General features: G+C 38.5%; 1 protein-coding gene across 3 annotated transcripts in view; it reads left to right on the top strand.

Moving 5' to 3' along the window:
- B3GALT1 (beta-1,3-galactosyltransferase 1) overlaps positions 1–13,074 on the top strand; it is a 492,457-nt gene that overhangs the window by 379,731 nt on the left and 99,652 nt on the right. The window lies entirely within an intron of this gene.

A 13,074-nucleotide genomic window follows, 5' to 3' on the forward strand; every position in this document is an offset into this window, starting at 1 on the left:
TAATTTCCATTAAAAAGGTTTTGATTTGTGAGTTATTCAGTACTACATGTGTGTCTAATTTACAATTACATGGGGATTTTTAAATTAATCCTTTAGTTATTAACTTCTAATTTATTCAAATCATGGTCAGAGAAAATGGTCTATGAGTACTGATTTTTTGACATCAAGTAAGCCTATAATGGCTTACTCTGTGAATAATTTTTTAAATAACCCATGTTTCTTGATAAGAATGCAATATCTCTAGTTGTATGCAGGGTCCAATAAGTCAAGCTTGTTAATTGTATCGATCAAATCTTTCATATATTCATTATTTTTATATGCTTTATCTATTAGTAATTGAAAGGACTGTATTGAAATCATTCATTATAATGAGAGATTTCTATTTGTAGTTCTAGCAATTTTTAAATAGATTTTGATGCTATTTTACTAGATACATGTAAGTTTATGGCCATTATTATAGATCTCTAGTGAATTGAACCTTTATATCATTATATAGTAACCAGTCCTAGTCCCAAAAGCTTTTTGTCTTTAAGAATATTTTATATTCTCCAACTTTTTCTTGGTTAACATTCATTTGTTATACATTTTCCATTCTTTTATTTGTAATTGTTTTGTTTTCTTATAGGCACACCCCCTATACACAGTAAATGGCTGGTTTTGTGTTATATTCAACCTAATAATCTCTGATTTTTAATTGGCAATTTAAGATCATTTACCTTTATTGTAATTACTACTAGGCTTGGACTTATTGTTGTCATCTTACTTTGTACTTTTTTATGTGCTTCCTCTTTTCTTTTTCTTATTCCATTGTTTTCCATCTACTGGTTTGGAAGTTATTACTATGATTTTAGTGGTTGCCCTAGAAATTTTAATATGCATGCTTATTATAATAGAGTCTAATGTTGCTGAATATGTTAATCCCACCCTAAAATCATACAAAGATCTTAGAAAAAATAATGTAGATTACTACTTACCCCCTTCCTAATGTTTACAACATGCTCTTTTTTTTTAATTCCTTAAAGTAGACACAATTATGGTTATTTACATAGACAATGTTTATTTTGATTTATTTGTTTAATAAACAGTTTCTTCTCACCATTGCTTCTTGTAGTTCAGACTTTTGGGGGACTATCCTTCTTCTAAGAAGTATATGACTTCAATACTGCCTTAGTGATTGCCTGTCAGAAACTCCATTTCGTTTGTTTTTTAGTGAGAATGCCTCTATTTTATCCTTATTCTTAAAAGATGGTTGTGATATTTATGTTGAAAATTATCTTCCCTCAGTACTTTGAAGATATTGTTCTTTTGGATATGGGTTCCACTGTTGTTGAGAATCTCACTAGCAAATTTTCATCCTTTTTAACTGTTCTGTCTTTTCTTTCTGGCTATGTTGAAAGACCATCTATGTATCTTTGGTGCTCTGTAGTTTTGCTACATATGTCTAGCTGTAGATTTCTAAAATTTTATTCTGTTGGCATAAGGTGTGGTTCCATTATCTGTGGATTCATGTTTTTTATTAGTTCTGGAAGTTTTTCAGTCAAATAATGAATTTAAATATTGCATCTCCTCTCTTATCTCTGGTCTATGTTACTGGGATTCAAATTGCATATATATGATTGACATTTTCATATTATTTTCCATGTTTTTTAGCCTCTCTCTAATAATTTCCATTTTTGTATGTCTACATAATTGTATCAGATCTAAGTCTTCATATGTGTCTAATCTCCTAAATTGGATGAATTGGCTGTCGGTAGAAATGGAAAAGTAAGAATAATTTAGAAAGTGGTAGAGTCATTTCAAAAGTAGAGGAGACAGATTAATCCCTTTCCTAGGTGACTTACATTAATAACCATTATCATCATTGTTCTGTTTGTTTTGAAATAGGTAAAAATTCATGATATACAACTGAATTTTTCACTTTAAAAGAAATGTTAACTCTTTCCTTTCCTAGTGTTATGAGACCATTAATTTTTCTTTTTAAAAGACAAAGAATATGAGATATTTATTAAATTTCAAAGTTCAGCTAATAAACATGAAAGTTAATACAGCAATATGCATTTATAAACTCCCTGCGTTGATTTATTTGATGCAGAATCATCTCCCAAGTCCTCTGAAGCCTTTCTCTCACGTCTGTGATAGGGTGTGCATGACCTAACCAGAGACCAGCATCATGTTTTATTGAGGGTGTGATTTGTTGTCTTCCCAAAAAGTCATGAGTTCAACAAATGCAGCTGAATTTTCCTATTATGGAACAAATTTATTTTATTGACTTTCTTCAGAAATATGTGACTATAGAGCTGCTGTTTCACTATTCTTGGCAGTGACAAATTGGCCATATATTTCAATTAATAATAATTTGGTAAGCAGCCCTGAGGCACCTATTTGTAAAAGTTAGTATTCCTTGTTATACACTAACTTGAGATACAAAGCTACCACTATGAAATTTGTTTAAAAAATTTTAACACAGTATGTGTAATAGACTTTAAATTTGTTGTGTCTTTGCAGTCCCCCTTCCTCACAGGTAGTGAATCAATCTTTTTTTCATTTTATAGAAAAATTGGATTAATACCTATAATTTGATCTCAGGGAGGTGTTAAAAATGCATGCACTCTGTATCTCTAGTACTATATTGTAATGGCATTCAGAGATAAGATACAATTCTTCATTGCACTTGGTGCTGCCCTTCTCCCTCCCTTTCTGCTTTTCTTTCTTTCCCCTCCCCCTGTCCCAGCCCCACCCCACTAAATTTAGAAATGATTTACAGCATTATGTTGACATTTTCCCCTTTCTAATGAGTCCAGCATTTGCCAGTGTCGGTATTTGGGAATTATACATAAAATAACTTCTTGATTATTCACGGTGACATAGGAGCGCAGCACTGTGAGAGTGGCAGTCAGTCACCTGTCCTGTTGGAGCAGGCAGCCAATACGATGGTGTTGGAAGGCTTTCTGACCCTTGATGCCGCCCCTGAAGACTTAAATTCTGCCATTAGCAATTTATTCCTTTGGATTAGGGCATTGCCCCTTATCAAAATGCAAATCCCTTCAGGCCAGAAAATGCTTAAACTGCTATCATTCATTAATATCATACAAGTAATTCATGTATTGGAATCTTTCCAGAAGAGCTAGGCTAAGAGCAATTTTTAAAGGAGAACTAGAGATCCAGTTTGAAGGAAAGGCAGGACCATATGAGGTCAACAAACATCCAGAGAGCAGGAAGAGGCCACTACAGGTAGAGAACAGGGAGAAGAAAGACAACTGGAGGTTGTGGAGGCCCACAAGAAACTCACCTAATTCCCAGTTTTGTCCATCCTTACTCCTAAGTGTGATTTTTTTTTTAAAAAAGTGAAGAAAACAAACATCCACACGAACATCCTATGAATCTAGCATAGAGTGGGATCGCTTTATACAAGAGTCACAGGAGGTGGAAAGTACCTATAGATATCACCTACTGGTAGGTGATCAAAAGCATGAAGGTGTCAGGGTAGGCTACAGGTTGCTTATCACATTTGCAGGATTTTAGAACACATATGTAATTCTGATCATAATTATGAAAACTGAGCACAAAGCTGGTCAAAAGTCTCGTTTCAATCCAGGGGTTAAATATTTATTTCACCAAACTGGATATGATTGCATAGGCTGTCTTTTTCTCTTACATTTAGGAAGCATTTCTAGTATCCTCATTTGTACAAGGTTCATTGCTAGTGTTCTGAGGAATACAATGAATAACATATACAAAAGAGCTGTTTCCAAGTAGCTACTATAGAGCTGCAAGAAAAAAATAAAACAAGAAATATAATGTAAGCTGGACTATGATGTGAGTTCCCTGGTATGTACAGATGAAGCACAATGTGATATGCTGGAAGCAATAAATAATGTTCAACCCTTTAGTTATAAATAACCTATGCAGCCATTGCTCTAAAGATTGGCAGTTGGGGTGACAATTACTTTCATGCAGATCACCTAAGGCAAACCATCAGTTATCCACTGAGATGAGAGATAACCAGAAAATCCCGGGGATTTGTCATTGATGAAAAGAATCTCTGTTCCCAACTTTGCTAGAAATTCCCAAAGATAAGCTTTCAAGGAAGGAAACAGTAATTAAAATATCTCGTAAAGCCTTTCCTGAGATGAGTCCTTTGGATCAGAATCATTCCTTGTCATGGTAGAGTTGGAGGTCAGAGTAGGGACTTTTGAGCTGAGATATGAGAAGACACCAAGGCAGAAGGAGGGGGGGCGGTGCAGACAGACAGCTATGTGGAGGTGCATGACTCAGAATTTCAGGGGAAACTTAATGGATCACAAATAAGGAGGAGCCAGACACAGATACTGAAGTCAGAGTATAAAGCCAGGATTCTACATTAGTCTCGCTGGACCCCACAATATATATTACTGTATGAAACTTGCTTTTATGGAATCCGTTGGAGAAAGGTCTGAGGTCAAAGTTATTGGTCCAGGGACTGAGTGGATATTGCCAGACAAGCCAGCCTTCCTTGGGCAGGTCAGCATCTCTCGGCTTGTGTTCTCACACTCCTCTGTAATAAGTGATGAGAATTGTTCCTGCAGTCATTCATGCCACACACATTTATTAAGCAGCTTCTGTGTTCCAGGCTCTGTGCCAAATAGACACAGAGATTCAAGTGGCAGTAGTTGTTGTTCTAGAACCTAGAATCGAAAGGCACATATTAAACACAGATAAGCCAGGCATAGCTAAAATGCATGTATTTTTATGAGGCTGGCCACGGGGCTGGCCTTGGAAGACTAGCTTCAACTTTTAAATAGTCATGACTAAGCCTCCCACAGATGTCATGTGATTAATCCTAAAAGTCCTTTGGTTCACAACCTTTTCATAGACAGATGTTTTGTAACACATTAACCTTGAGGACACATGCCTTAAAGGACTGTTGAGCAAAAAATAACCAAGCTCTTTTCAGGTAACACTCAGGGAACTTTCAGAGTGTCCTATCTGTTCTCTTGTACCTACACGTCCCATCCTGCCCATCTGTTCCTTTCATTCAAGGTCCCAGAATCCTATGCCACGGGCAGGATTTTCACCTCTTAATATAGAACTGTGTAACCTACCTCATGGTCCAACTGACTTCCTGAGAAATAAATCATTGTCCTTGTGTTTCGTAAGAGACAACAAACATTGATTTTGTTGTTAACATATGTGAGGCTTCGTTTGTTCAATAGACTATATATTTTAATCACCAATAAGTGTCCTAAAATTTCAGATGATAAGGCCCTGAAGGATCAACTTTTAATCAGTTATTGATTATAATTTGAGGGACCCTGTGTCCAGATTAAATGCAGTGTGATTTATCCTATGGTAAGTAAATTCTCTCAACTTGAAGTCTTAAAGTTGTTTTAAATGCCTAAAACCAAGTTTCTCCAGCAGCAGTTTCAAGATTGTGACATTTTATGCTAGTTTTACAGTGAAAAGGATTATTTAGCAATGTGTTGAAAGGCAACATGAGTTCACTCTGAGTCTTTGATTATGTTTAATAAGCTTCGGTGTCAGACGGTGAGTCATGATCTTTCTCTTCTATTTTACAGTTTGTATTTACACCTCCTTGCATTTGATAAAAGCAATGTAGCGGGCTCTGCTCATTGGCAATGATGACTCTTTTATTTTAATCAGTGCAGGAAAAAAACTCGGCATGATAGGGTGTAAAACCCCTTCCTTTCACTATTTTAAATTTTAGTGGCTATCTACATATTCTTGTAGAGTGACTACTTTGTGGCAATAACTGTCAGCACATCTGTCTTTTGATTTACTGGAGAAATTTTTCTATCAGGTTCAATTTAGCAAATGAGGCTAAGAAAATTTTTATCTTGTCTATTTGGAAGGCTGGGTGACATAAACATTTATAAGCATGCCTTTGTAATATTTTATGTAATGGGGAAAAAAAATCAATGCTAATTGTCTCACCAGTCCAGTAAGGCTAAATTTGTCTAGCAGCAGGCTGTGGTCAGAGTAAATGGACTGCAAAGAGAGCACCCTCTAAGGAGTGGGGTTGGTATTTCCGAATCTCTATTGGACAATAATAATTATTAATAATTTATGTCAAGCTTGCCCCTCCCTCGTTGGTATCTTTTGAAAGTCATTTCTTCTAGAAGTCTTTGAGCTTAGCTTTGTGTTTGTTTATTTCATATATACTAATAGCTTTAGTCAGATGTCACCAATTTGAAAATAGTTTTCTTCTGTTTTGGTGAAAATAATTTGGAATTCAACCAAGTTGGTACCTTAGTACCTGGTACTGTCCCCTCAGGTAGGAGTCTGGGATCCAAGCAGAGAGAGGAAGTAATGGATGAGTATAAGAAGGAGATAGGCAAACTGTTTCAATAAAGGGCCAAACAGTAAATATGTTCCACTTTGTGAGCCACACAGCTCTGTGCATGTGCGTATATGTGTACCTCTGTCACAACTGCTCACCTGTGCTGTTGCAGCGTGAAAACAGGTATACACAACATATAAATGAATGAGGATGGCTGAGTTCAAATAAAACTTTGTTTATAAAAACAAGGAGCAGGATAGATTTGGACTGTGCACCATAGTTTACTGACCCCTGACATAAGATATCATTAAGTCTAGGGGATTATATTTTGGCATATTCCTAAAGAAAGAGTGACGACATAAATTTTCTTGACATGTCCATACAGAGAAAGTGTTAGGGTTCCTTTGGATACTGAAAAGTTATTTAAAATGTGTCATAACGACAGCATGCCTTTGCTCAAGACTTGCAGGCCCCTAATCAACAAGCACTTGAGTTTAGGGCAGGAGAGGTCCTGATGAAATCCAGGCAGAGGCATCAGACAATTAGACTCCAGTATGTTTTCCCAAATATTAATAATGTGGGTGGAGTGTTTTGAAATGGGAGTGGAGGAGAGGTTCTAGTTATGGGAGAAGCTCAGAACAGGGACTTTCTTGCCAACATGTCCATTCCAAATAAGAATCCATCCAGGGGCTTAAGGAATTAGGAGTTATGGAGATAATTGGACGTTAGCCTCGTAGTTAGTTCAGAGAAGAAAGTCAGTCCCAGGTCAGTCCCAGGCAGGGATATTGGACTGCCCAGTAGGCACCACTTTGGACTGATGGAAGCTATGTGTGTGTGTGGTTGGGGTGACATGGAGGCAACAGCATGGGAGGCCAGCCCAGAGTGGTTGGTAAGACATTCAGAAAAGTGAAACTTGTGTTATCTAGCAGCTAACTTAGTCACCCAAGTTTTCCCCAGACAACCTGATTCCTGGGGTATTGCAAACCAAGTTTCTGATCAAAAGATCAGTAAATGTCAGCAGATTCCACTGCAGAGACCGGGGAAGGGGATCTTCATGACCCAGGAACCAGGTAGAGGCTGACGAGATTACTACTGTGGGCAGTATGCTCAGGTATCACAAAAAGCATGAGAGCCAGTAATAATCTCTTTCTTTATAAAATCTCATTTATACCACCACAGGCAAATCAGACACTATGCCTAGCACTGCATTGTTCCACGAGAGTCTTAGCTACTGAAAGTCGTATTGTCTACCTTTTTATTTTTGACACATAAAAAATTTTTACATTGTAAAAAGATTTTATGAGATATAGTGAGAATTTAACTTGGAAATTGAAGCAGTTTCAAGATGAAAAGTGGAAACAAAGAACAGCACAATGGGTATTATGTACAGTAGACATCTCAAGTCAAGATAAGTTATTGTAATGTAGAGTATTTTTTAAAACAAAGAGAATAATACTTTTAACCTTATGTGTATATTTAAACACTCATAGAAACATCTACTTTTTATGACAAGAATTTCAATGTACTTACAAATGAATGTAAACGAGAATAGTTGATGTTAATTTTATAAAGGTGATAAAATGTAAAGCACATCGCTTTTATAGCCACCAGGAGACTTATGTGACTTTGTGTATCATTTATCTAGATTTATTATAAACTTTCCAAAAAGGGATACTCTATTTGTTCTTTCATAAAGTGCAAGCTTTGCCGTAAGTAAAGAATAATAGCCCTCCTTTAACTTCACAATTAGTGACTGATCACTAATTGTGTCACGGGACACAAATCTCAGTAAGATTTGCCTGAGAGGAAAAATGCACTCTGGTTCTAAGAAATTAACATCTCCTAGGTAAAAAAAAAAAAAAAAAAGCTCTAAAAAGGAAAACAAAAAGAAGCCCAAGACCTCAACTGAAAATCTCACTGTAGTTAGAAACATGAGTGACACCTTTAGTCACATGACTCTTTGGCAATCACATTTGAGGAGCTGCTGTTGAATTGGCACCAGATAGAAGAACTAAATCTGAGATAAATATAACTGTGATGCCTCCTAAGCAAGCCAGGGGAGACATGGTAGCTGGATGCACACAGCACTGATTGTATTCTACTCCCAAAACCAAGGAGAAATCTACCTGTGAATAGCAGGGCATGGACAGGAGCCACGTTATAACACCTACCTATGGGTCCAAGGTGATTCTGGAAAATAACCATAAATAGGGTAGCCGACCAGTATTAATGAAGGTCCTACTGTGTGCAGAGCATCGGAGAGAGGGGCCATTGCCATGGAAACGGAGAGCCCAAATGCAATGACACCTGCATTTGAAACAGAATTGTGAGCAGTACTCATTTTAAATAAAGAAAAATATATAGATACACTAAGATAATGACAAAGCCCACTCACACTTGTCCAGACTAGAGCAACTCCCAGAGTCTGGCCCCTTGGCAGAAACTGTTAGCAAGTCACACGTCCCTCCCTCCAAGGCGAGGAGAGTCCTTGACCAGCAGGTGAAACGCAAGCACACACCCGCTGAAGAGCAAAATCATGGGTCAGGCTCTGAGGTTCCTGGTCCTTAAGCCACTTGTGGATCCTCCTATTTTCCGTGTAGAGCGGAGAATCCGGACACTAAAATTGCTCTTGTGCACCTTTTTATCATTCCCAGGAGCGCCTGTGTCTCCGCTGAGACAGCATCCTGCCAAGGTTCTGTCCCCCAATCTCTACTCTCTTCCTCTGCTCTTCCCGTGCAAATGTGGAAAAATCCATTCACTCCCCAACTGATTTGACTTGATTCCAAACAACCCACTCGGTAATTGTTTTAATTGCAATAAATTATCTAAGCAATGATTTTGGAAGAATTACCATTCTATATTGCAGTCTCTTCTTTACTCAAACCACTTCACCACAGACCCGTTTGGGGGCTTTTAGAGAAGATGAACCCTTCTGGTGCGCCCTTCTGAGCAAAAACCCACCAGGCCACATTGACTTAGCCTCTCCACTCGATTTATACTGTGATAAACAGGGCTTTGCTAGTTTTGTGCATACAATAGGAATAACAGAAATAAAATGCACACTTCAGAACAGAGGCAATAAAGTATTATCCTGGCTGATGAAGGAATGATTTATTTCAAATACTAATTGCTTAGAGGTAAGGATTTTGTAAAAATCAAGTAACAAATGGTTACCATATTGGTGATGTAAATATTCTTATTGATCTTCCATGAAAATCAGACTACAGACAGAAAAATGCCCTACATGCTTAAGAATAGATTCCAGAACAAGTATCTGTGATGAATTTTTATCAAGTTCCTAACTTGCTTACATTACATTTTCAGCACACCCTGATACTTAGACTTACAACTTTTCCTATTTTAAATCCTATAGGATAATACATGGAAAAGTTAAAGTTTATGACTCAGAATGAGGCTATATCATGCAGCAATTCTCATAAGTCTGCATTAGACTCATGTTGGAGGTTTATTTAGAAGACAAATTCCCAGTCCCATATCCTCCAGAGGTTTTGATTCAGTGGTCAGAGGAGGGCCTGGGAATCTGCATTTCTACTAAATACCCTCTGCTATTGGTTCTTGATTATAGTTTTAGAAAAACTGCAATAGAGTACATCCTGCATTGGAATCAGGTTTCACAGGACACATATAAGAAAGAGGACAGAAAGTTAAGAGGCTTAAAATAGCTAAAATCAGAGCTAAGATCAAGCCTCTGGTTTAGAGTGCCAAAAGAGAGGAAAAGGATAAAAAGGAATATATATAGCCAGGCCACTCACCTTGTTCCCCTGCTCCTGATCCACATCAAGCCCACAACTTACAAGAGAACCCAGAGCTAATCCCCCAGAGTCTATAATGCACCCACTGAGTTCAACACTCTCTGCTTCTCAGGAATAAAGGCAGGTTTCAGTAAGCAACACTGCAGTTACAAATACTAGGGTTACTCAACACCAAAAAAAAAAAAAAAAAGGAATAAAAATGTCAATCACACTAATGTATTGTCTGCCCTACCAATTATGCTAAAACATCTGGCTCACATACTTAGTGTACAATTTATCCAGATGTTTCAGCTTTGTGTGTAAAGCCAAGCCATGCATTCAAGCCTTCTGTTTTGCTGTGTGTTTGCATGCTCGAACAGTCAGTGTCTGTTGAGTATGTTTGCGGGGGATGGGGGGTGGTGATGATACAGCCTAGAGCCGTGCACAGGCGGCCCCCAAATTCAAACAGATTCTGTCCCAAAGGTTGGTTCATAATTCAGATGTTCAAAATTCAGAGCATAGTTTCCTCCGGAAACCGGGTTACATGCAGTGGCTAACTGCTGAGGCTCTTTAATCCCTAACATAGCTAAAGTAGGGTATGATTTAAAATGCCCAGCTGAGTCCTGGAAGTAGGATGCCCCTATGAAGCCCTAAGGAAGAGGAGGAGGAGAGGAAGAATTTTTTTTCTTTCCTGGATTCAAGGATGACCTGGGCAGACTTTTGAATAGAGCGAGACTGGTGTGATTGTTGTGGTGTTCGCTCCCTGGTGCTGTTCCCTAGGCCTCCCAGACTCTCCCCTCCCCATACTTGCCCTTCTTCCCTTCCAGAGGATTCCATGCTCCAAAATATACTGCCGCCCTTTCTCGTCCCCAACCAAAACTCACATTCCCAAGTGCAGTTGGTCTGAACTAAATGTAACGAAGAGGAATTTGTACAAATTTGATTAAGTAGGTAAATAGCTTTTGGCCCCAGCCTTCTAGGAGATATTTGTCTTTTAAAAGAGACTGTTTATTTTCATAAAATGAATCTCTAATTCTTGAAATGGCAAGCAGTATGGGGTAATATTAGAACTACATGAACATAAAAGAGAAATATTCAGATTCTTTTGGGAAAAGGGAAATTATAGGAAAGTCAGACTTGCTTAGGAATCCTCTTTTGCCTCACCACCCCCCACCCCAGGACACTTCTCACATTTACACAATGACTTCTATATCTCCACTTCTGAATATTCAGATTTTCCAAAGGCTACACTTTAGGTTTTCAAGCAGCCAATACAAAGGCAATGAGACCACCAATGTGCGTATGGTGGGCAGGAGTTGGGTAGGGGCAAAAGGGACAAGGATTTGAACATACAGATCATTTTTGAGGTGAGTTCCACTGAAAAATGCATTTGTCTTTGTAGACAAATACTTGTCTTGATTGTATATAAATATACCAAGTGTCGATGGCGAATCATGTTAATTAACACAGACCAACACTTCTTACTGATATGCTGTGATCGATACTGATCTATTATGATATTCATCTCTAATTAACTTTGGCTCAGCAGGCTAAACAGCAGACAGTGGCTACACAGGGAATGGAATTTGAAATATGCAGTGCTTTGCTTGTAGACTAAACTAACTATCAGCTAAGCTTTGAGGGGTGGAAGAAATCATTTCACATCACTGCTCTCTGTTGATGTGTTTCAACCAGAGAACTTCTGCAGAGAGGAAACAACATAATCACTGCAGGAGGAGGATTTCAGAGGCAGAAAGAGAAAGAAACTATGTGGATGGCTGGCATTTACTGCAGAAGCTGAACACTCATCCCATTTCACTCCATTCTCCTTGTAAAGGAGTGACATACCTCTTTCTAAAGTTGGGAGGCAGTGGAATGAGGCAACAAACAGAGGGGATTTTCAAGTCCAAATGAGTGGTTTCAAATCCCAACTCTTCTCCATTCTTGGCCATGTTCTTTGGAACAAGTTATTTATTCTCCCAAATACCCTTCTCCTCATCTATAAGATGGGACTAATAATAGTTATTACCATCCACGACCACAGAGGAAGTGGTCTGGGAGAAGACATGCCTGGAGAAGGCACACGATAAGCATTCATGAAGTGTAGGCTGTTATTAGGTGGAAGGAAATAATTTGCTTCCATGGCCCCATTCAGTTCAGTGCAATAACGGGCTGCGTGTGACAGCATCCTAGTCTACCCATCCAGACAAGATCATCACACCGTAGGCCAACTCTGCACCCCCATGCCTGTGGGTATCTGGGGTGCAAGATCCACTGTTTCTCAGAGCTGCCCTCCAGCAACCTCTCATTTCTGACAGCGTAAGTACCTTGGTCACAAGCTGGGACAAAACGACCAGTTAAGTTTCTGGAGGAATGTGGCCTTCATCATCATCATCTTAGGACAGGACTGATCACAATCTGAAAAAGAGAGAAGGATCCCTTTCTTACCTAGGCTTTATACATGCAAAGTTCAGCCTGCAATTGATTTGATTTGATTTCCTATTTACCTTGTAACCGGGGGCCAAATCCAGTGTGGGGACATCCAGGGTGCACCTGATAAGGCCAGCACAAAATTTGGGGTGTGATCTCAGTTCCCCGAGATGAAGGAGAGGTGCAAATTCCCCAGCTCAGAGTTGAGAAAAAAAACCACTGCAGGCTTCCTCTTCATTACGCAGTGCTGTAACTCATTTGTTATTTGTCCCTCTAATGAGCACTGAACTCACTCAGCATATACTAGGAGCTACTTTTTATTAAACATGATATTAAGAAAAAAGGTTAGCTTCTCTTTTAGCACTGCAGGCAATTAGTGAAATATATGAATTCAAATGGGAATAAAATTATAATAGGTTTTGTTTTTTCAGTCCTCCCAGATTCCACCCTTTTCCTTCCTCTCCTTTTCCTCCGTCCTCAGCTCCGTCGAATAGGACTGTAATGAGAACACATAACAATGTCCCAGGAGTCCCTTTTAGAGAGCACTTTGATAGATAGGCCAGCTCGTCCCAGGCATATCTAGTCCTAGATTACAATCACCTGTGAATATCTCCA

The sequence above is a fragment of the Microcebus murinus genome, chromosome 8 (assembly GCF_040939455.1).
Source record: "Microcebus murinus isolate Inina chromosome 8, M.murinus_Inina_mat1.0, whole genome shotgun sequence".
NCBI classification, from domain to species: Eukaryota; Metazoa; Chordata; class Mammalia; order Primates; family Cheirogaleidae; genus Microcebus; species Microcebus murinus.